We start from the raw sequence: 22,887 nt of genomic DNA, 5'->3' as shown, positions 1-22,887 counted from the left end.
TTGATCGCAGTGTGCCGTGGGTTAAGGTGCCGGGGGCGGTCCGTGATACCTCCTGGCACATAGTACCGGATGTCAGCTGCGATAGTTAGCTGACACCCGGCCGCGCTCCCCCCGTGAGAGCGGCCGATCGCATATGACGTACTATCCCATCGGTGGTCATACGGGCCCCCCCACCTCGACGGGATAGTCCGTTTAATGTCAGAAAGGGGTTAACTACGTTTGAATTTGGAAAAGTGAGGTTTATTTTCTATATTCTTTAAAAATATTAATTAAGTAATTTTCACTATTTTTTTTTTATCCCGTTAGGGGATTTAAACCTGAGACCATGTATAATATATCCTGCAATATAGGGAACATTAATGGCCTCATATGTAGCCCAGACACAGGTAGGTGACAAATATGGCGATGATGTGAGTCTTTCGTTGGCCCCCGGCTGCCATTACAGCCCATCAGTACCGTGGACTGATGGAGGTCAATGTATACCAGCAAAGGAACCATATAAATGTCGCTGTCAGTGATTGATCTAAATGCGTAAACAGCAGCGATTGGAGCTGGCTCCATTTGCAGCCATTAGAGGTTGGTGCTGGACATATTTCCTTTTTGTCCATTGTTTTCTTTCTCACATTGTCTTGAGTACAATTCCCATTGAAGTCAATGCTGTATACGTGTACACCAGCTCCCTCTAGTGGTGGCTAATTACCACTGCACTGCTCTGCTGAGAGACAAGAACAACGAATATCAGGAAGGATTCAGTGAGTGCAGCCATCGGCCCGTAATGTCCGAGATCAGCGTCAGAGCACTATGGGGGGAAATTAACCAACCATTACCGTACATACGGCATTGCAATTTAGGATATTCGGATCATGAGAATGAGGATGATGAAGCCGATGGCCGGCATGTAAATCTTTATAGATACAAATCTGGAGAGGGAAGGAAGCAAGTAGAAGAAGTAGGACTGGTGCAGCAGCTCCAACAGGCTGTTCAGTTTGCGGAACATTCCTTCAATAGTCCTGGGAATAAAAAGAAAGGAAACAGTTCAGGTTCAGGATTGTTTGGTTCCCCCTAGTGGACGCTTGATGGAGTAAACCGTCACCACAGCAGTACTGGAAGAGTGACGTTACTGACCCCCCATGAAGAGTGACAATCCACCCATACGCCGGAGGGGAGGGGGCGCCGCACTCCAAACATCCACAATGTATATAGTGTGTGGTGTATGTGTAAGTTATTGACGCCTAGAAAGTATAGAGAGTAGAGCTTCATCTGAGAATGTAAAGCTGACGGGGCAGCAGGGGTCTCACTGTGCCTCACCTTGCCTGTATGGTGCACAGCAGCTGGCTCTTCTGGCAGGACGCTAGGAACAGGTTGACCATATCCAGGTTGGGCAGCTGCCCGTTCAGCCTTTCCACGACCACATCAAAGCTGGTGATGACGTCGCTGCTGATCTCTAGGGACAAGGCGGCCTGGATGGCTCCCGCTCATCCCATCATCACCGGCGACTGCATGTCTGTAAGGTGCAAAGAACACAGTGCAATACTCAGGACAGCCACTAGATGGCAGCAGAAGAATGCAAGGAGCCCACCCAGCACTAGAGGGGCATTCACAGGTCAGACGGCGCCCCTAATATATACACAGAGGCTCAGGTCCAATATTGCTAATAAGCCAGGTACACAACAGCTCCTCATACATGTGGACCTGCAGCACTACGACCCAGCCAGCCAGATAGCAGTGGTAACAATACACAAGGAATGATCGGCCGATTGCTGTGGGTCCATACTAACTAATACAGGAAGGGATCGGGGCGCCCACCCCCATAACATCCCCGATCAGCGGTTATGGTGGTGAGGCGGCCTCTTATCCAGGTTTATAAGAATATATAAAACTTAAATCAATAAGAAAAATTTCTGCAACTTTCTAAAATATTAATTTTCTTTGCAATCGTCTCACTTTTAAGATCTCAGAGTGTTGTCAGTGAATGGAAACATTCTGGCTAAACAAAAGAAATCCATCCAGACGATACACCAGTCACAGCTGAGGGTTTGTTACAACTGGGCAAACTCTCTGCTACATAGAAACGAATTACCAGCACGGAGAAGATATTGAGGGGCAATGGGGGGGGGGGGGGGGGTGTGTGTGTGGGGCTCTCGTACCGGTCACGTTGATGTCGTGGTAGCCCTCCAGCCAGGCCTCCATGCTCATCAGGTTGTGCTCGTTCACCAGGAAGATGTTGTCCCTCGCCCAGTAGATCTGACCGGCAAGTGCACGGACCAGAGTCACAAGCGTATTACCATTTACCATCCGTGCCCCTATAAGAGAGGGGGCACATCAGGGTGTAAAGGCTGCCTTCATTATGGAAAAGTGTACTATTTGTGACAGGTGATGCATTGTGTCTGTGATCAGAGGGGGTCCGGGTCCAGAGACCCTCACCGATCGGTCAAACCAGCGCTGTGGAGTGTGCAGCTCGTACATGGGCTCAGTAGTAAGTGTAGGGTCCTTACACAGCCGTGCGCGCAGCTTCTGCATGACGTGTGTGCACAGAATGGTGTTCTGAGCGACTGGTGGGGGGGGGTCTCAGGACCTGGACCCCAACTGATCAGAAACACTATGCAGCAACCGCAATATAAAAAAGAAAAACTACTTTTACAATACGACATTTACAAACGGAACTTAAAAAATGAACGCCAGAAACTTTTTAAAACATTCGAGAAGGCAAAAGCCAAAAGTTCAGCAGCCCCCCCCCCCCCTCCACTTCCAACAATGCAAAATAATGATCAGTCACCTGTACCCAAAACTGTACTAATAACATCAGCTCGGAACTCAGAAACCAAAACCTCACTTGGCTCCACTGATGTAAAAATAAAAAAGTTGTGAGTCTCCAAATTGGTCAATGAATTATAGGTGCCGCATAAGAACAGAAAAGTTGGGGGATGTCTGTGATTGATCAGGGGGTCTCAGAGGACCCCCGGGGCTGCCACATACCGGCATTATAAAGCAGCCCCTCTCCGGTGGTCTCACCTCGGAAGTAGGAGGCCATCGCCAGCAGCAGCCCCACCGCCTGGTTGTTGTTCTGGCCCTCGCTGCAGGGGACGCTGAGCACCAGGGACTCGGTACTGGCGGCGCGGGGGGCCGCAGGATGTCGTACACATTGTTGCCTTTCACCATCTGACAACAGAAGTGGAGGATAAGATTATTACAGGCGCCTTCCCCGCCGGCTGGACGAAGCCGTATTCCCCCGTATACACATACGTAGATCTCCATGAACTCGTCAAGGAACGGCAGGTTCCGGACAAAGCTCCGGGTGTAAACCTCCAGCCCGATCCCGCACATCGTCCTCTCCAGCCAGGCGACAGGAGACCCCCTGCGCAGAAAGCAGACGAGCATTAGCCGTCACCCTGCTCCAAGCACTGATCGCCTCCTGCGCTGATGATTTGTAACAATGTGGCAGTGTAGGTAACAGCCTGGATTGCAGCCCAGGTGGACTGGATATGACTGTAACAAACCCTCAGATGTGACACATCTTATACAGGATCTAGATCTACGTAACACTGTGTCAGCAAGCAGAGATACTGAAAATAGTGAGACGCTTCAGCGCAGACAATATTACACTATGTATTATCTGTAAGCAGCCAGAATGGGAGTCCACTCTGATCTCCCCCCAGTCCACACTCTGATCTCCCCCCCAGTCCACACTCTGGTCTCTCTTCCCCCCCCTTCCCGGCCCACACTCTGGTTTCTTCGGTTTCCCTCTCTCCCCCAGCGTTTCAGTCTCATTCTCTTCCCCAGCGTTTCAGTCTCCCTCTCTCTCTCTCTCCCAGAGTTTCACTCTCCCTCTCTCCGCCCAGCTTTTTGGTCTCTCTCTCTCCCAGCGTTTCAGTCTCCCTCCCTCTCTCCCCCAGCGTTTCGGTCTTCCTCTCTCCCCCAGCTTTTCAATCTCTCCTCCCTTCCCCGTGCTCCGCTCATGCACTCACCAGAGCGGGGAGTTGAGCCGTGTGATGAGACGTGCCAGCGCCTGTCGCCGGTTTGGAGAGGATGCCCATGGTGCCAGTCTGCTCCCTGTAATAAAATACAAAGCTGAGTGTCCAGAGGAGGACAGTGACTGCACCATTATAACCGGATGTTTTATCACCCAGCGTGCTGGAGTCAGGAGATGCTGGTATTACAGCCAGGGAGGGATAATAGAAGCATAATATACCGGTGTTGAGGCCGATCATTACAGCAGTGTGCGGGAGTCAGGAGAAACTGGATACTACAGCCGGGGAGGGATAATAGAAGAATAAGGCTACGTGCGCACGTTGAGCATTTGGCTTGCAGAAATTTTATGCGTCTTTTGGCAGCAAAAATGCATGGTTTTGGTGGGTTCATGAATGCAGTTTTTACAGTAAAGAATGATTTTTCGTGCTAAATAAAATATATAAAAAAAAGCTTTCTGATGTAATTTTCTGTTTCAACCTCCTTTTTTCCCATTATCAGAATAAATTGCATCAGGGTAATGGCATTAGGGCTTGGTGTCAGCCGCTGTCACCAAGCCCTAGGAAATGAAGAGGTGTCAGCCAGACACGCTCATTACTAAACCAGTAAGTAATGTGTTAAATAAACACACACAGTCATCAGCCTATGTAGGAGCATTAACAAAACAAACCTAAATAGGCTGTAACCAAACAGCAACTGGCAGAAATCAGAGTGCGCCGTGACACCTGTCAATTTTTATGAAAAAAAAAATGTCATGGGGTCCCCTGTAATTTTCATAATCAGCAGAGGAAAAGCCGACGGCTGATTTTAATAAAATGTTCCCAGGCTATTAATATCAGCTAACAGCTGTTTGCTTAGCCTTTACTAGCTAGGTTACAGGAGGACATCAGATAAAAAAAATTGACGTACGGTCCCCCTATATTTAATAACCAGCAAAGGCTAGGCAGACAGATGCGGGCTGATAGTAATAGCCTAGGAAGGGGCCATGGATATTGGCCCCCTCCCAGACTAAAAACATCAGCTCTCAGCCGCCCCAGAAATGGCGCATCTATAAGATTTGCCAAATCTGATGCTTAGGTTCGCTCTTCCCACTTGCTCTAGTGCATTGGCAAGTGGGGTAATAGGGTTGGGGATATTGTCAGCGGTGCTGCTGTGAGAGCACCGGCGCTGATCAGCTGATGAACTCGTGTGACCTCTCTCATGGCAGCTCAGCGCTATACACTGCGGGAGCGATTACCTCCTGTCAGTGTGTAGCCGGCAGCCGGTTAGTGCGGTCACATCTTCTGATGTGAGTGTTCTATACGTGACATTGCCATGGGTCACTCAGGATTACGTGGACTAACGAGGACAGGAGAGTATAAGATGGTTTAATATTTTTGATTGTTTACAGGAGACTCTGGCATCGGGGATTGAGCATTCGGTGAGTATAGATTGTTTTTTATCTGAATAAGTATTTCATTATTTCCCTTTTTTTTTTTTTTTTTTTTTACTTTGATCACAGGCGTCAGCTGGTGGGAGAATAGTAGTCTCCCATCAGCCGACGCCTGTGACCTGCAGTAAGTTTCTTACAGCGGGTCACAGTAACACCTGCGGGGTCATGCTGACATCTGATGGCGTGAGCCCACAGCACTGTGACTGACAGTAACAATCTAACAGGTGGTAAGGTTACCGCCTCGCCGGTGTTTCCCACGCTGTAATACAGATGACAGGTGACAGCGTGGGAAACACCACAGGAAGTCCGTAAAAATGCAGACAGAAACTCAGCACAAACATTCTCCACAAACATTTTTATACTCGAGTTTTTGCTGCGGATTTAACTGACTCAATTGAAGTTAATGGGTGAAAAACACAAAAAATCCGCACAAAGAATTGACATGCTGCAGAAAAAACGCACTGCAAATACTGAAAGGAAAATCCCTGTCATGTGCACAACACTTCAGGACTCTCACCGACTTAGCTGGGATAAGGATTCCCTAATGTTTTTTGCCCATTTCTGAGCATGGAAAACGCACCGTGTGCACACAGCCTAATACACCGGTGTGGAGGCCGCACACTATAACACCCAGTGTGCTGAAATATCCGCAGTCTCCTGACTCCAGCACCCTGGGTGCTGTAATGTGCGGTCTACACACCAGTGCATTAAACTCCTATTATAGCACCCAGCGTGCAGGAGTCAGGAGACGCCGGATGTTTCAGCCGCGAGAGATAATAAAAGTATAATACACCGGTGTGATAAAACCGTGGGGGGACGGAGGGGCGACACAGTATAATATATGGGCGGATATAAGAAGCATCGCAGTGTAATGTACAGGGGCTGTGAGAAGCCATAACGTACAGGGAGCTGAGAGGGAGACGCCATAACGTACAGGGAGCTGAGGGGGGGACCCCATAACGTACAGGGGGCTGAGGGGGGGGGACGCCATAACGTGCAGGGGGCTGGGGGGGGGGGGGGGAAGACCCCATAACGTACAGGGGGCTGAGAGGGAGACCCCATAACGTACAGGGGGCTGAGGGGGAGACGCCATAACGTACAGGGGGCTGAGGGGGAGACGCCATAACGTACAGGGGGCTGAGAGGGAGACCCCATAACGTACAGAGGGCTGAGGGGGAGACGCCATAACGTACAGGGGGCTGAGAGGGAGACGCCATAACGTACAGGGGGCTGAGGGGGAGACGCCACAACGTACAGGGGGCTGAGGGGGAGACGCCACAACGTACAGGGAGCTGAGGGGGGGACCCCATAACGTACAGGGGGCTGAGAGGGAGACGCCATAACGTACAGGGGGCTGAGGGGGGAGACGCCATAACGTACAGGGGGTTGAGGGGGAGACGCCACAACGTACAGGGGGCTGAGGGGGAGACGCCACAACGTACAGGGAGCTGAGGGGGGGACCCCATAACGTACAGGGGGCTGAGAGGGAGACGCCATAACGTACAGGGGGCTGAGGGGGGAGACGCCATAACGTACAGGGAGCTGAGAGGGAGACGCCATAACGTACAGGGGGCTGAGGGGGGAGACGCCATAACGTACAGGGGGCTGAGAGGGAGACGCCATAACGTACAGGGAGCTGAGGGGGGAGACGCCATAACGTACAGGGGGCTGAGAGGGAGACGCCATAATGTACAGGGGGCTGAGAGGGAGACGCCATAACGTACAGGGGGCTGAGGGGGAGACCCCATAACGTACAGGGGGCTGACGGGGAGACGCCATAACGTACAGGGGGCTGAGGGGGGAGACGCCATAACGTACAGGGGGCTGAGGGGGGAGACGCCATAACGTACAGGGAGCTGAGGGGGGGGGGAAGACTCCATAACGTAGAGGGCTCAGGGGGGGGGGGGGGAGGGAACGCCACAACGTGCAGGGGGCTGAGATCACTATAACCTACAGGGGGCTGAGGGGAGACGCCATAAAGTACAGGGGGCTGAGGGGGGAAGCTATGACGTACAGGTGATCAGAGCCATCAATAGTGACACTACACGGTAGTCACTGATACACAGACATCACTGTCCCGGTCACCGTGTAACGTGCACACATTACACACCGTTCCTGGTGACTGCACTGTCCGGGCATCACACAGGGGCCGGATTATCGCACAGACCCCCGCACCCTCCGTCTCTCCCTCACCTCCTCCGTGTGCAGCTGCTGCTGTCACTGCACAGACTTCCCCAACACAAGACTTCACAGCAGCTGGCGGAGCCCTGACACCACGAAAGAACGCGCATGCGTATACTCACATGGACAGGACGTCATGGAAGGTCCTATAACACCAGGTAACAGCAGCCACCTGAGAGCCTGGTCACATGGGCATGACATCACGGAAGGTCCTATAGCACAATGTGTAATATTATCTGCCAATCCGTCCTCCCACCACCAGGTGTCGCTGGCTATGTCTCTGTGATGACGCTCTGTCCACTGTGGTTATAAAAGAGCGATCTCAGCGAGCAACAGCGCCATTTTAATCACATGTGCGGTGTAGAGAGGAGGTTGTGTGAGCTGTCTGAGGGCAGGAAACGACTGTGACGCCATTACACTGCAAAGCTAGGATAGTTAGACGGCTGAACGCACTGCAGTGAATGGCATTAGTGGGAATATATATAGTCTAGGGTTTTAGTGATTCCATGAGGTAAAAAAGTCAGTCAGAGCAGTGTCTGAGATCACTATACAGACACTAATCACGTCAGGAAATCTGTAGTGTTGGTTTAGGACGCCACAATAGGAAAAACGCACAGAATCTACATTTTTTCAAAGATTTCGTCTGAAAAATACCAATAAACATGCAGCAATAAGGAAATTGCGGAGATGAGGGGGAAAGATGCTGCAGAGCGGACAAAAAGTGATCCAAAATGATCAATAGTGACATCGATTGACGGCACAAAGGTGACAAAACTCTAAAATAATGAGTGAATAATACAGAGATCTTCCAAGAGCGAAGGAGGCGACGAGAGAAAACTAACATCGCAAAAGATGTAATATAGGCAAAAATCAGCAAATTATGTGTATTTCATCAAGACCAAAAAAACCTGAAAGCATGAAAATGTTTAAACTTCATAGGTTTATAAATGACTAATAAAGGGGAAAATCACGTTCAGTATAAATAAGATGAATTAAGAAATGGACGAGGCAGAAAATGATTTTAACAGTGCCGTGATACAGAACATAAAATAAGAAAAGCTGCGTAATACTGACAACTGGAAAAGGAAGAAAAATTCACATTTTAAAACAAAAAAAAACGAAATTTATTGTGATGTGCCCTCTGCCTCCTCCAAGAACTAAAAACATTACAGAATATAAAAAGGGAAAAAATTAGACATAAATAATAAAAGTACCTGTGAAGCGCATTTATGTCACTAGGCAAATCCTCCAGAAACCTGCAGCAAATAGAACAACAACAGTCCATGGGTGTACGTCCCGTATATTTACCCAATATGTTTATTATCAGGCATTACTAACACCGGCCTCGTTCACACAATGGTTTTTCTTGTGCGAGTGTATCCATGTTTTTAGCGGCTATCGCTCTTACCTATAGGGCTGTGTGCACACGTCGCAGATTTGGTGCGATTTTTGCCGCATTTTTTCTGCCCGGATTTGTGACAAAATCTGATGCCAGCAAAGTGAATGAGAAGCCTGACGTGTCATGCACATTTTTTGAGTATTTTTGCAGATTTGGTGCAGAAAATAATCTGTTGCATGTCAGTTCTCTCAGTTTTTATCCTACATTTTCACCATTGACTTAATTCATATCAGGCAAAAACTCACCAAAATCACGCGTTTTTCCAGCCACGAAATGCAGAAATTTTACTCAACATGTGCACATTTTTTTTTCTGGGGTCCCCCATTTTAATAACCAATGAAGTGTAAAGATACAACTGGGTGATGATATTAACCCCTTTCTGTCATTGGACGTACTATTCCGTCCATGTGGGGTGGGCCCTACTTCCCAAGGACGGAATAGTACGTCCAGATGATCGGCCGTGCTCACGGGGGGAGCGCGGCCGATCGCGGCCGGGTGTCACCTGACTATCGCAGCTGACATCCGGCACTATGTGCCAGGAGCGGTCACGGACCGCCCCCGGCACATTAACCCCCGGCACACCGCGATCAAGCATGATCGCGGTGTGCCGGCGGTATAGGGAAGCATCGCGCAGGGAGGGGGCTCCCTGCGTGCTTCCCTGAGACCCCCGGAGCAACGCGATGTGATCGCGTTGCTCCGAGGGTCTCCTACCTCCTTTCTCGCTGCAGGTCCCGGATCCAAGATGGCCGCGGCACCCGGGTCCTGCAGGGAGGGAGGTGGCTTACCGAGTGCCTGCTCAGAGCAGGCGCTGGTAAGCTTGCTGCACTCTTAAGTGAGATCGGTGATCTGACAGAGTGCTGTGCACACTGTCAAATCACCGATCTGTAATGTCCCCCCCTGGGACAAAGTAAAAAAGTTAAAAAAAAATGTCCACATGTGTAAAAAAAAAAAAAAAAATTCTAAATAAAAAAAAAAAAAAAAATGATTCCCATAAATACATTTCTTTATCTAAATAAAAAAAAAACAACAATAAAAGTACACATATTTAGTATCGCCGCGTCCGTAACGACCCCACCTATAAAACTATATCACTAGTTAACCCCTTCAGTGAACACCGTAAAAAAGAAAAAAAAAAACGAGTCAAAAAACAACACTTTATTCTCATACCGCCAAACAAAAAGTGGAATAACACGCGATCAAAAAGACGGATATAAATAACCATGGTACTGCTGAAAACGTCATCTTGTCCCACAAAAAACGAGCCGCCATACACCATCATCAGCGAAAAAATAAAAAAGTTATAGTCCTCAGAATAATGCGATGCCAAAATAATTATTTTTTCTATAAAATAGCTTTTATCGTATAAAAGCGCCAAAACATAAAAAAATGATATAAATGAGATATCGCTGTAATCGTACTGACCCGAAGAATAAAACTGCTTTATCAATTTTACCAAACGCGGAACGGTATAAACGCCTCCCCCAAAAGAAATTCATGAATAGCTGGTTTTTGGTCATTCTGCCTCACAAAAATCGGAATAAAAAGCGATCAAAAAATCTCCCGTGCCCGAACATGTTACCAATAAAAACGTCAACTCGTCCCGCAAAAAACAAGACCTCGCATGACTCTGTGGACGCAAATATGGGAAAATTATAGCTCTCAAAATGTGGTAACGCAAAAAATATTTTTTGCAATAAAAAGCGTCTTTCAGTGTGTGACGGCTGTCAATCATAAAAATCCGCTAAATAACCCGCTATAAAAGTAAATCAAACCCCCCTTCATCACCCGCTTAGTTAGGGAAAAATTAAAAAAATTGAAAAAATGTATTTATTTCCATTTTCCCATTAGGGTTAGGGCTAGGGTTAGTGTTAGGGTTAGGGCTATGGTTAGGGTTGGGGCTAGGGTTAAGGCTACATTTAGGGTTGGGGCTAAAGTTAGGGTTAGGGTTGGGGCTAAAGTTAGGGTTTGGATTACATTTACGGTTGGGAATAGGGTTGGGATTAGGGTTAGGGGTGTGTCTGGGTTAGAGGTGTGGTTAGGGTTACCGTTGGGATTAGGGTTAGGGGTGTGTTTGGATTAGGGTTTCAGTTATAGTTGGGGGGTTTCCACTGTTTAGGCACATCAGGGGCTCTCCAAACATGACATGGCGTCCGATTTCAGTTCCAGCCAATTCTGCGTTGAAAAAGTAAAACAGTGCTCCTTCCCTTCCAAGCTCTCCCGTGTGCCCAAACAGGGGTTTACCCCAACATATGGGGTATCAGCGTACTCGGAACACATTGGAGAACAACTTTTGGGGTCCAATTTCTCCTGTTACCCTTGGGAAAATACAAAACTAGGGGCTAAAAAATAATTTTTGTGGAAAAAAAAAATGTTTTTATTTGCATGGCTCTGCGTTATAAACTGTAGTGAAACACTTGGGGGTTCAAAGCTCTCACAACACATCTAGATGAGTTCCTTAGGGGGTCTACTTTCCAAAATGGTGTCACTTGTGGGGGGTTTCTACTGTTTAGGTACATTAGGGGCTCTGCAAACGCAATGTGACGCCTGCAGACCATTCCATCTAAGTCTGCATTCTAAATGGCGCTCCTTCCCTTCCGAGCCCTCCCATGCGCGCAAACGGTGGTTCCCCCCCACATATGGGGTATCAGCGTACTCAAGACAAATTGGACAACAACTTTTGGGGTCCAATTTCTCCTGTTACCATTGGGAAAATACAAAACTGGGGGCTAAAAAATAATTTTGGGGGGGAATTTTTTTATTTTTTTATTTTCACGGCTCTGCGTTATAAACTGTAGTGAAACACTTGGGGGTTCAAAGTTCTCACAACACAACTAGATAAGTTCCTTGGGGGGTCTAGTTTCCAATATTGGGTCACTTGTGGGGGGTTTCTACTGTTTAGGTACATTAGGGGCTCTGCAAACGCAATGTGACGCCTGCAGACCAATCCATCTAAGTCTGCATTGCAAATGATGCTCCTTCCCTTCCGAGCTCTGCCATGCGCTCAAACGGTGGTTCCCCCCCAGATATCAGGTATCAGCGTACTCAGGACAAATTGAACAACAATATATAGGGTCCAATTTCTCCTGTTACCCTTGGAAAAATACAAAACTGGGGGCTAAAAAATAATTTTTGTGGGAAAAAAATTTTGTTTTATTTTTACGGCTCTGCATTATAAACTTCTGTGAAGCACTTGGTGGGTCAAAGTGCTCACCACACCTCTAGATAAGTTCCTTAGGGGGTCTACTTTCCAAAATGGTGTCACTTGTGGGTTTTTTTTACTGTTTAGGTACATTAGGGGCTCTGCAAACGCAATGTGACGCCTGCAGACCATTCCATCTAAGTCTGCATTCCAAATGGCGCTCCATCCCTTCCGAGCCCTCCCATGCGCCCAAACGGTGGTTCCCCCCCACATATGGGTTATCAGCGTACTCAGGACAAATTGGACAACAACTTTTGGGGTCCAATTTCTCCTGTTACCCTCGGGAAAATACAAAACTGGGGGCTAAAAAATAATTTTTGTGGGAAAAAAATTTTGTTTTATTTTTACGGCTCTGCATTATAAACTTCTGTGAAGCACTTGGTGGGTCAAAGTGCTCACCACACCTCTAGATAAGTTCCTTAGGGGGTCTACTTTCCAAAATGGTGTCACTTGTGGGGGGCTTCAATGTTTAGGCACATCAGTGGCTCTCCAAACGCAACATGGTGTCCCATCTCAATTCCTGTCAATTTTGCAGTGAAAAGTCAAACGGCGCTCCTTCCCTTCCGAGCTCTCCCATGCGCCCAAACAGTGGTTTACCCCCACATATGGGGTATCAGCGTACTCAGGACAAATTGTACAACAACTTTTGGGGTCCAATTTCTTCTCTTACCGTTTGGAAAATAAAAAATTGGGGGCGAAAAGATCATTTTTGTGAAAAAATATGATTTTTTATTTTTACGGTTCTGCATTATAAACTTCTGTGAAGCACTTGGTGGGTCAAACTGCTCACCACACATATAGATAAGTTCCTTAGGGGGTCTACTTTCCAAAATGGTGTAACTTGTGGGGGGTTTCAATGTTTAGTCACATCAGTGGCTCTCCAAACGCAACATGGCGTCCCATCTCAATTCCAGTCAATTTTGCATTGAAAAGTCAAATGGCGCTCCTTCGCTTCCGAGCTTTGTCATGCGCCCAAACAGTGGTTTACCCCCACATATGGGGTATCGGCGTACTCAGGACAAATTGTATAACATCTTTTGGGGTCCATTTTCTCCTGTTACCCTTGGTAAAATAAAACAAATTGGAGCTGAAGTAAATTTTGTGTGAAAAAAAGTTAAATGTTCATTTTTATTTAAACATTCCAAAAATTCCTGTGAAACACCTGAAGGGTTAATAAACTTTTTGAATGTGGTTTTGAGCACCTTGAGGGGTGCAGTTTTTAGAATGGTGTCACACTTGGTTATTTTCTATCATATAGACCCCTCAATATGACTTCAAATGAGATGTGGTCCCTAAAAAAATGGTGTTGTAAAAATGAGAAATTGCTGGTCAACTTTTAACCCTTATAACTCCCTAACAAAAAAAAATGTTGGTTCCAAAATGGTGCTGATGTAAAGTAGACATGTGGGAAATGTTACTTATTAAGTATTTTGTGTGACATATCACTGTGATTTAATTGCATAAAAATTCAAATTTGGAAAATTGCGAAATTTTCAACATTTTCGCCAAATTTTCATTTTTTTCGCAAGTAAATGCAGGTAATATCAAAGAAATTTTACCACTATAATGAAGTACAATATGTCACGAGAAAACAATGTCAGAATCACCAGGATCCGTTGAAGCGTTCCAGAGTTATAACCTCATAAAGGGACAGTGGTCAGAATTGTAAAAATTGGCCCGGTCCATAACGTGCAAACCACCCTTGGGGGTGAAGGGGTTAATAGTTTGTGAAACTCCATGTATGTTACACTTTTCACAGACTATAATCTTCATCCCACAGTTGTACACTTTCCCGCTGATGCTTTTTAGTGTTGTGTGTGATTTACTGATTTCGGCTGCGTGTCCACGCTCAGGATGGCCGGCGGTATCGCCGCAGCGGCGAAGCCGCTCGGCGCTAAGCCCCGCCCCCTTTCTGGGACGCGATGGTGCCGGATGTGTACAGTACACATCCGGGATCATCGCACCCCTCGCCATAGGGCCCTGTGATATGCCTTGCGGGGACGCTGCGTCCCCGCAAGATGTACGGACATGCTGCGATCTGAAAAGACGAGCAGCATGTCCGGAGTCGCAGGGCCGCCGCGTGCAGGTTTCCACGCATAGTGGACACGGGATTTCAACACATCCCCTCCACTATGCTGGAACATCTGGACGCTGCGTGTTTGACGCTGCAGCGTCAATCACGCAGCGTTTACTTACCGTGGACACTCACCCTAAAACAAGTCATTTTTTTTTTTATAAAAAAAGGACAAATGAGACAAGGCCTTTTTCATACACAAAAACATACTCATAGATTTGTATGCCAAAAATAAGGATATTATTTCCATACGCCGTAACCTAATTATGATTTATAGCATCAAAAAAAGGAAAAAAAAAACTTAAGTGGGGGAACTTACAATCAGGGCATGGACTGGGTGTTGAAAAAAGGTGGGGGAGCAGAAAATCGATTGGACACATAAGGATAACTGACTGAAGGGGGGACTAAAGGGTGGGAAAATCACATGGTCCTAAGTCTCTGATTGAAAATGTATTTCAGAACCCAAAACATCAGCCTGATGGTGGGATTCTGGGGTATATAAGGCTGTTGTGTAGACATCTCCGAACCAAAAGCCTAATTGAAGAATGCACCTCTGCCCTTGTCTTGTTTGAGCTGACATTGTATCCTGGAAAATAAAAGATAGGCTGGCTAGTCGGTAGGAGGGTGTTTTTGTTTGCCAATAATGTTGGCCAGGATGGTGTGAGTTTGGCTGCAGGCTGTGGGCTACAGGTGGTGGTGATGCTGGTCGGTGTAGGCTGTGTGCCACAGGAGAAGGTGGTGCTGGGGGATACAGGCTGTGGGCCACAGGAGGAGGTGTGGTGCTGTAGGCTGTGGGCCACTGGAGGAGAGGTGGAGGATGTTGGCCAAATCTTGAGTCGAGTGCAATTTTTTTTTACTCTTTATCTCATTTTGCAGGATGTTTTCGAGCCATCTTGAGTAATGGCCACTTCTAAAATTAATGTAATTGTTAGCCTCTACTTTAAAAAAGTTTAACCCATTAAGGACCAGGGGTATTTCCGTTTTTGTGTTTCCTTTTTTTGCTCCCCTTCTTCCCACGGCCATAACTTATTTTTCTGTCAATATGGCCTTTGAGGGCTTGTTTTTTGCGGGACGAGTTGTACTTTTGATCGACACCGTTGATTTTACCATATCATGTATTGGAAAACGGGGAAAAAAAACTCAAAATGTTGTGAAATTGCAAAAAAGTGCAATTCCACAATTGTTTTTTTTAATTTTTTCTTAATCATGTTAACTAAATGCTAAAACTGACCTGTCGTTATGATTTTCCAGGTTATTACAAGTTCATAGACCCCAAACATGTCTAGGTTCTTTTTTATTTAAGTGGTGAAAAATAAATCCAAAGTTTGTAAAAAAAAACAAACAAAAAACAAGTGGACGTTTTCCGTGAACCATAGCGTCTCTATTTTTCAGTGACCAAAAAAATGTAATTCTGGCGTTTCGATTTTTTTCTTGCTACGCCGTTTACCGATTGGATTAATTCTTTTTATATATTGATAGATCGGGTGATTCTGAACACAGCAATACCAAATATGTGTATATTTGATTTTTTATTTTATTTTGAATGGGGCGAAAGGGGGTGATTTGAACTTTTATATTTTAAATTTTTTAAATATTTTTTAAAACTTTTTTTTACTTTTTACTTGCTGCAATAGTCTTCATGAGGGACTAGAAGCTGCTATCCAATTGCTTGTTCTACATAGAGCAGGGCTCTATTCCTTATTTTTTGTAGATAATATTTAGTCTGTGGCTAATATTAAAACATAACAGTCCTATGTTATGAGTGAGTATTGGAGTAGAGGAAGGTGTCATAGAAAATATTGAAAATCCTTGAGGTCCCTCATTCCCCCCATTTTTGAAGCTTTGTGAAGCAGATAAATTAAAATGCAAGGATTCCTCTTTATATCCAGGTGACTGAGGAGAATGTGTATTGTCCACAGAGAGAGAGGAGGAGAAAATATGGAATATTGGATTTGCTATACTTCCAATAATAATGAGACATACATTATTGGAACCGGGATAGCTAGGCCAAAAATACACATATTTCTCATAATTATAAACCAACCAAAAAGCCCCATATCCATAGGCGACATATAACCACCAGTAGCTAGGCCATGTTTGATTTCTACTTGTAGCTAAAATCCCTATAGAAAAGAAGACATCAGTATCGACCTTCTGTGATCGCGCTATGAGGAGTTATTACATAAATTGGGATTTCCTAAAATTACGAAGTGCTGAGTCCAGCCCACAACCGGGTCCTTATGAGGTCATCATAGAGGAGTGTGTTGGTGGGACTTGGGGTCTGATAAAAGATGAATCCCAATTATCAGCCTTCGTACAGAGAGTTACATTTCATGTATGTAGGGACCCTGTTTATCGACAGACCAATCGAAGCGCTCTCCTTCGGGTAAACTGAATCGTCTCTGCGATCAATGTACTGTTGCAAGTCTCCTCTTTAACCCTTTTGTTTTATGTAACTTTATGCTGTAATGTTTTGTCCCCCTTGTAAAATCATTTGTATATTTTTAATAAACACTGCCTCCCTTTGGATTAAATATAAAACTTAATAGTTCTGTTCTGTAACCTACACCTCAAAGTGATAGCTACCGTTTAGTGGTGTCTAATCCACCGAAACAGATTAGTGTTGTGGCAAGTAGTCTGGGGGCATTTGAGAGTTAGCTGTGACCATACCCGGGTGTGTACACATATTCCCTGTGTTGGAATCTGGAGGTGTATATTCCATACGTTCACAGTTAATTTTTTGATAGCCGGCCTAGTGGTGCGAACAGGCTGCGGTTTTCTCCGTTGATCGTCAGCCGATCGTGTAGTTGTCCGGTCGATAGGAGGCAGCAGAGAGCTGTTTGCTCCAAAGATCACAGTGTGTGGTACTCGTGACCTTCCCGGCCTGTTATATCAGAGATTTGTGCTATTAAGAATGTCCTGATAAATACTGGATCCCTCCCAGTACAGATCCCTGCGGTATCCCACTGCTAACCATATTCCATTTAGTAGACTTACCATTTGTGATGACTCTTTGTTTCCTGTCATTTAGCCAATTCCTTACTCATCTGCATATAGTTTCCCCTAGTCCCTGCTTCTGGTACAGTATCAAATGCCATTATCACATCAGATGCATTACCAACATCCAGATTTGCACTTACCTCCTCATAGGAGCCCAACATGTTAGACACAACCTATCTTTCATAAATCTATGCTGGTTGACAGTTAATTATCTGCAATATATTTCTGCAGGTCATCTCTTATAATGCCCTCAAAAATTTATTACACTTCTGCTTATCGGACAGTAGTTGCCTGGCTGCACCTTCTTACCTTTCTTAAATATCGGTACCACATCAGCCATCCTCCAATCCTGTGGCACCACCCTTGTTACAAGAGAGTCTAAGAATATAAGATACAGCGGTCTGACAATCACTTTAACTAAATTCCCTCAGTATCTGTGGATGAATGCCACCTGGGCTGGGGGATTTATCAATGTTGAATTTGCTCCAACGCAGGCGTACTTTTTGTGTTAAACTAATTATATCAGGTGGTGGACTTTGACTTAAAGGGAACCTGTCACCCCATTTTTTCAAGATGAGATAAAAATAGCATTAAATAGGGGCAGAGCTGTGCTTTACATTAGTGTATTTTTTTGTGCCTTTATTCCCCACCTATGCTGCCGAAATACCTTTGTAAAATTGCCGTTTTGGGCTGTCACTCACGCTGGTCTATGGGCGTGGTGACATCACTGTTTCTCCCCCAGATCTTGCTCATCTTTCCGTTGGTGGCGTAGTGGTGTGCGCATGCCCAACAGGCGAATCCACTGCGCAGCTGAAGGAAAAGAGCACGATCTGCGCTTTTCAGTGGTTTATCGGTGGGCGCTGCAATCTTCCTGAGGCCGCGCGTGCGCAGATGGTAGTGCTCGACTTCCCGGGGCTTCAGGAAAATGGCCCCGGGATGCCGCGCGCGCGCAGATGGAGATCGCGGCGGCCATTTTCCTGAAGCAGAGATGCGAACTCGGCTTCAGGAAAATGGCCGCCGCCAATTAATAGCATATTATGTCCCTTCAAACAAAATAAATCACAATGAAGTGCAAAGTGCCAAGGTGCAGTAGATAGTATAACCTCAATATAACCACAGTAGCTAGTGCTTATTATAAATAAGTCCCATCATGGATGTATTTCTTACACCGCTACAAATATGAGGAAAGCCACAGAAAGGGAAAAATATGTTTAACAGCTCATCAGCTGTACCGACTACACTTCCAGGGCCCCGGGTGCGATTTTCAGAAAGAGTCCTTGGGACTTGGTCGTTTTTTTCCGGAATTTTTGGACTTGGAAATTTTCTGACTTGAGTCAGACTTCCAGGCGGGGGAACCAGCTGGAGGTGTACCGAGGAGGCTTCCAGGAGCCTGGGGAAGATTTTCCAGATGACTGCTTGACACTTGAAAAATTTTGAGAAAATCTCGATTTTGTGAAAAATGACACATTTCCCCTACTTCCACCCCAGGTGGGCGACAATATGTTGTGAGGTACCCCAAGACAGTGACCTAAGTGTGGGTGTAGTTTGTGGTGCATGGGCGGAAAGTTGAATTTTGGGTGAATAACCGTATTTTCATACTTTAAAAATTTCAGACGTGTCAGACTTCCAGGCGGGGGGAAACCGCTGGAGGTGTACCGAGGAGGCTTCCAGGAGCCTGGAGAAGTTTTTCTGGAAGTGTCCTTGACACTTAGAAAAATTTGAGAAAATCTTGATTTTGTGAAAAATGACACATTTCCCCTACTTCCACCCCAGGGGGGCGTCAATATGTTGTGCGGTACCCCAAGACAGTGACCTAAGTGTGGGTGAAGTTTGTGGTGCATGGGCGGAAAGTTGAATTTTGGGTGAAAAACAGTATTTTCATACTTCAAAAATTTCAGTCGAGTGTCAGACTTCCAGGCGGGGGAAAGCTCTGAAGCTGTACCGAGGACACTTCCATGGCCCCCGGCTGGATTTCCAAGAAAGAGTCCTCGGGACTTTGAAATTTTCCGGTGAGGTGTTTTGGCTTCCAGGAGCTGTAGAACTTTGGGAAATTCATTCCGCTCACCGGTTCCGGGTGTTTCGAGCTAGTCCAGGTCCCAGCTATGCCGCCTGGTCGCCAAATTTCGCAAAATTGAAAAAAAAAAATTAGAACCAGAATGAGGGAATTTCTGGCTACCGCATTTGCCGCACAGCTCCAGGAGGTCGGACACTTTTTGACTTTGGTCCCTTAAAGTTGAGGGCGGTGTTTCACCATGCAAATACCCAGTTTTGCACACCAGCTGCAGGATAAATGGGAGAGCGCTACCTCTCGGCCCCGACTAGTATCCATTGTTTTCGTGGTTGCTCGAGTCAGGTAGGCGGTTTGGCGAGTACCCCCTGTTAGCATGGAAGTTCGCCCTTGTGTCGAGACCAGTCTTCCGCGGCTCCAGGAGGGACTTTTGCTGGTCGTCTGTCCCAAGTCAGAGACACATTTCCTGGGTTACCCGAGCCTGAAGGGACCCTCCCCACGCAGATCCTGGTTCTCTGGACGCCATGGGTGTCAGAAGGGCAAATCTGGAGTCCTCACCCGGAGGAGAGCTCTCGGAAGGCGGACGCCCTTTTGACTTTGTCCCCCCAGAGCAGGCTCGGTGTTTCTCTTTCGGAAGTCCCCTGCGGTCATTGGCTGAGAGTGAGAGAGGCGATTCTGGGTTACCCGAGCCTGAAATGACCCTTCCCACGGGGGTCCTGGTTCTCCGGAGGTGATCCCTGTCCGAAGGGCAATTCTTGAGTCCTTACCCATGTGAGGGCTCTCGAAAGGCGGACGCCCTTTTGACTTTGTCCCCCCCAGAGCTGGCTCGGTGTCTCTCTGTCGGAAGTCCCCTGCGGACATTGGTTGGTTTTTGTGTCCCGAGGCAGAGAGGGTATCCTGGCCTGAACAAACATTCACCTTCTTCAGTGGGGACAGCGATGACCATGGTTGAGCTCTTTGGGCGCGGCTGGGAGTCAGACAACCCACCCGCCTCAGCTCAGGCCCTGGTTGAGTGTACACCGATGGGGCTTAATAGTCAGAGGGGGCTTAATAGTCGGCCTGTGGAAGACGGTGGAAGGCTTAATAGTCGGCCTGTGGAAGTAGGTGGAGGGCTTAATAGTCGGCCTGTGGAAGTAGGTGGAGGGCTTAATAGTCGGCCTGTGGAAGTCGGTGGAGGGCTTAATAGTCGGCCTGTGGAAGTCGGTGGAGGGCTTAATAGTCGGCCTGTGGTTCTACTGAGTGGTGGTCCTGGTTCTACTGACTGGGGCCCTTTCCGTGTTGTCTCCCTGATGGTTCTCCGAAAGGCTGGGTGAATCCAATACTGGTGGCTGGCAGTCAGGCTCGTCAGCCTTGCCTGAATTCACTACCAACTTGTGGGCATGACACATCTGTCAGGGTCTTCTCTCGGTACACTCTCTCAGCCATGTCGTTTGTATGTGCCAAGTATCGGGCAAACAGGCGCTTTTCGGAATCAGTATCGTGACAGAGCCCATGTCTCGCATACACGTCGTACGATCTGGCTGGTGATCTTTGGTAGTTTGTAACTGTGGAGGAGAGTATAATATTGTCAGTACCTATTACTACACATGGCTGTAGGTCACTTGACGTGGATACTGTCTTACCGGTCGTGGTACTGTCTGAGGGCAGTGGATGGATTAACAACGACCTTCCCAGTAGTTGTCACAAAAAAGTTTGAGATGGTCTGTCGGTCAGCGGTAAGGGCAGGTCTGACATATGTTGCGTACACTTCGAACCACTGAAAAAAGGAAAAAAAAGACATGTTAATCTAAAGCCAGAGAGCACCCCTCCAACGGATTTAACATGGGGACAAGAGAGGGGTTTGTTCCCCATGTGGAGTGGGGTTGCCTGGGTTCCCTGGCTTGGTGAAAACTTACCAATTCCTCTTCCTCTGAAAGCACGAACGATGCTACTTGAGTTGAGGCACACTTGTGTGTCTTCACACCGACAATAGTCATGCGACTGCCGGAGTACAGGTGATGGGTCCTCCTATCCTAAGAAATGAAAATGGTGAAATAATTGTACTGGTTCAGCCAATACCGCTGACCCACCGAGTCTGACGGCTTACCATCATGTTACGAACAACGCCCGGTCTTTGGTGATTTCTGAGAATTAGATGGGCCTGGAGGTACAGTAGGATTTCACTGCGTTCTAGGTCGGATCCCCCATCTTGCACAGCCGCTAGGCACGCCTGAAATCTAGGCCTTGCCTTCTCCAGTATTCTCTGGCAGTCCTTCGGTGTCTTTGAGGGCTCCATCAGTGTTTCGTACCTGGGTGGGAAGAAGAAATTCACGGTTATTGTGTGTAATATTCATGCCGATATGTGGATCGTTTGAACCCGGGTACCTTTTTTGCCGACCGACTCCGTGCAGACTCCCCTGTACAGTGACTTTTGTAGGTCCGTTGTAAACTCCATGAAAACCTCGCAGGCTCGGTACAGTTGAGGTTCCTGTGTTCTCAGCAGTGTGCCTCTCATCTGATAAGTGGTGAACCTCCGAATATGCTTCAGTATCCTGAGGGAGGACTGGCTCGATAGTCGAAGGCTTCTAAGCTTTTCAAAATATTCGTTTACTTGGCTAGGCCTTGTAACGTACTCCAGAGTAAGAGCTTTTGGGTTGATAAAGAACAGGAACCTAGCCAGGTTCGATACCTCCTGTTGGCAGTCGGGGACCCCAAGTGTAACTGATAGATACGACTGGAACCCCTTCAGTATGGGGTGATCCATCGAATGGCGCTTATACAAGCCGGCGGTCTTTGTAGCCAGGCGGTTTTTGTTTTTCCACTGCGTAGCCTGAATCCTTAGAGCGCTGCCATCCACGATCTCATCGGCTATGTGGTCAGAGAAGCTCCCTGTGTGTTCAGGCTCTGGGCATGGGTCTCCCTCCAACCCGCCTGCTGGCTGTAAAGGGACAGGCGTGTCCGCCAAATGTGAATCTGGCTCTACCTGGGGCATGGAGCAGGGCTCCAAACTGTCTGTTTGTTCCTGAGCGGGCCCCTCAGAGGTTAATGGCGTGTCGTGTGACTCAAAACTCGGCTTATTTACTATTAAGAAGCCGCGACCTTCCACAAACGAGACAGTCTCCCACAGGGATTTGAGGGGCTTGAGCCCGCTGAACTGGATGCTTGTGCCCTTTTCCGCAATACAGTTAAGGGAATCCTTGGCGGCAGCTAAGGCATTTTGTACCTCAGAATCACTCTCGGTTCTCAGGCATACTCTTTTCAAATGCGTCGACATATATTTGGTTACTCTGTGGCACTTGGGGCAAGTGAGCGGTGTCCGTTTGTGGCTATAGGGGCAATAGAAATATAAATGTCACTCCTGCTGCAGTCATACAACCCCGCTAAAAGGTACATCCGTACCGAGCTCTAAACGCAAACTTTTAGCAGTCGCCAACTTCAAATATATGCGGTCAAAGAATGGCTTCTACTTACCGCTCCATGTGGAAGTGTTTCCCGCACTCGAAAGCAGCGTGAACGTCCGAAAATATATGTTTTAAAAGCAAGTAAATCTGCGCGCTGCTGGGACCTGAGGTAAACTTTTTTACCTCAGCGACGAGCTGCCTCACCTGCGCGCTGCGTCGGCCGCTTCCTGTTAACTGTTGCCGCGTCG

The 22,887-nt window shown here is 47.1% G+C and overlaps 2 long non-coding RNA genes across 2 annotated transcripts; both read right to left on the bottom strand.

Moving 5' to 3' along the window:
- Window positions 1-243: 243 nt before the first annotated feature.
- LOC143781571 (uncharacterized) lies at window positions 244-2,710 on the bottom strand. Its single transcript, XR_013216764.1, has 3 exons — window positions 2,148-2,710; window positions 1,309-1,504; window positions 244-1,010 (listed from the first exon to the last, which is right to left on the bottom strand). It is a non-coding gene; the product is annotated as an uncharacterized LOC143781571 (long non-coding RNA).
- Window positions 2,711-2,982: 272 nt separating this feature from the next.
- LOC143781570 (uncharacterized) lies at window positions 2,983-7,675 on the bottom strand. The gene is made up of 4 exons (XR_013216763.1): window positions 7,592-7,675; window positions 3,966-4,050; window positions 3,244-3,355; window positions 2,983-3,159 (listed from the first exon to the last, which is right to left on the bottom strand). It is a non-coding gene; the product is annotated as an uncharacterized LOC143781570 (long non-coding RNA).
- Between the last annotated feature and the right edge of the window lie 15,212 nt (window positions 7,676-22,887).

This window comes from Ranitomeya variabilis, chromosome 6 (genome assembly GCF_051348905.1).
Source record: "Ranitomeya variabilis isolate aRanVar5 chromosome 6, aRanVar5.hap1, whole genome shotgun sequence".
NCBI classification, from domain to species: Eukaryota; Metazoa; Chordata; class Amphibia; order Anura; family Dendrobatidae; genus Ranitomeya; species Ranitomeya variabilis.
Note: the sequence above shows the minus strand (reverse complement) of the source record. Positions and strands in the feature narration are given on the sequence as shown.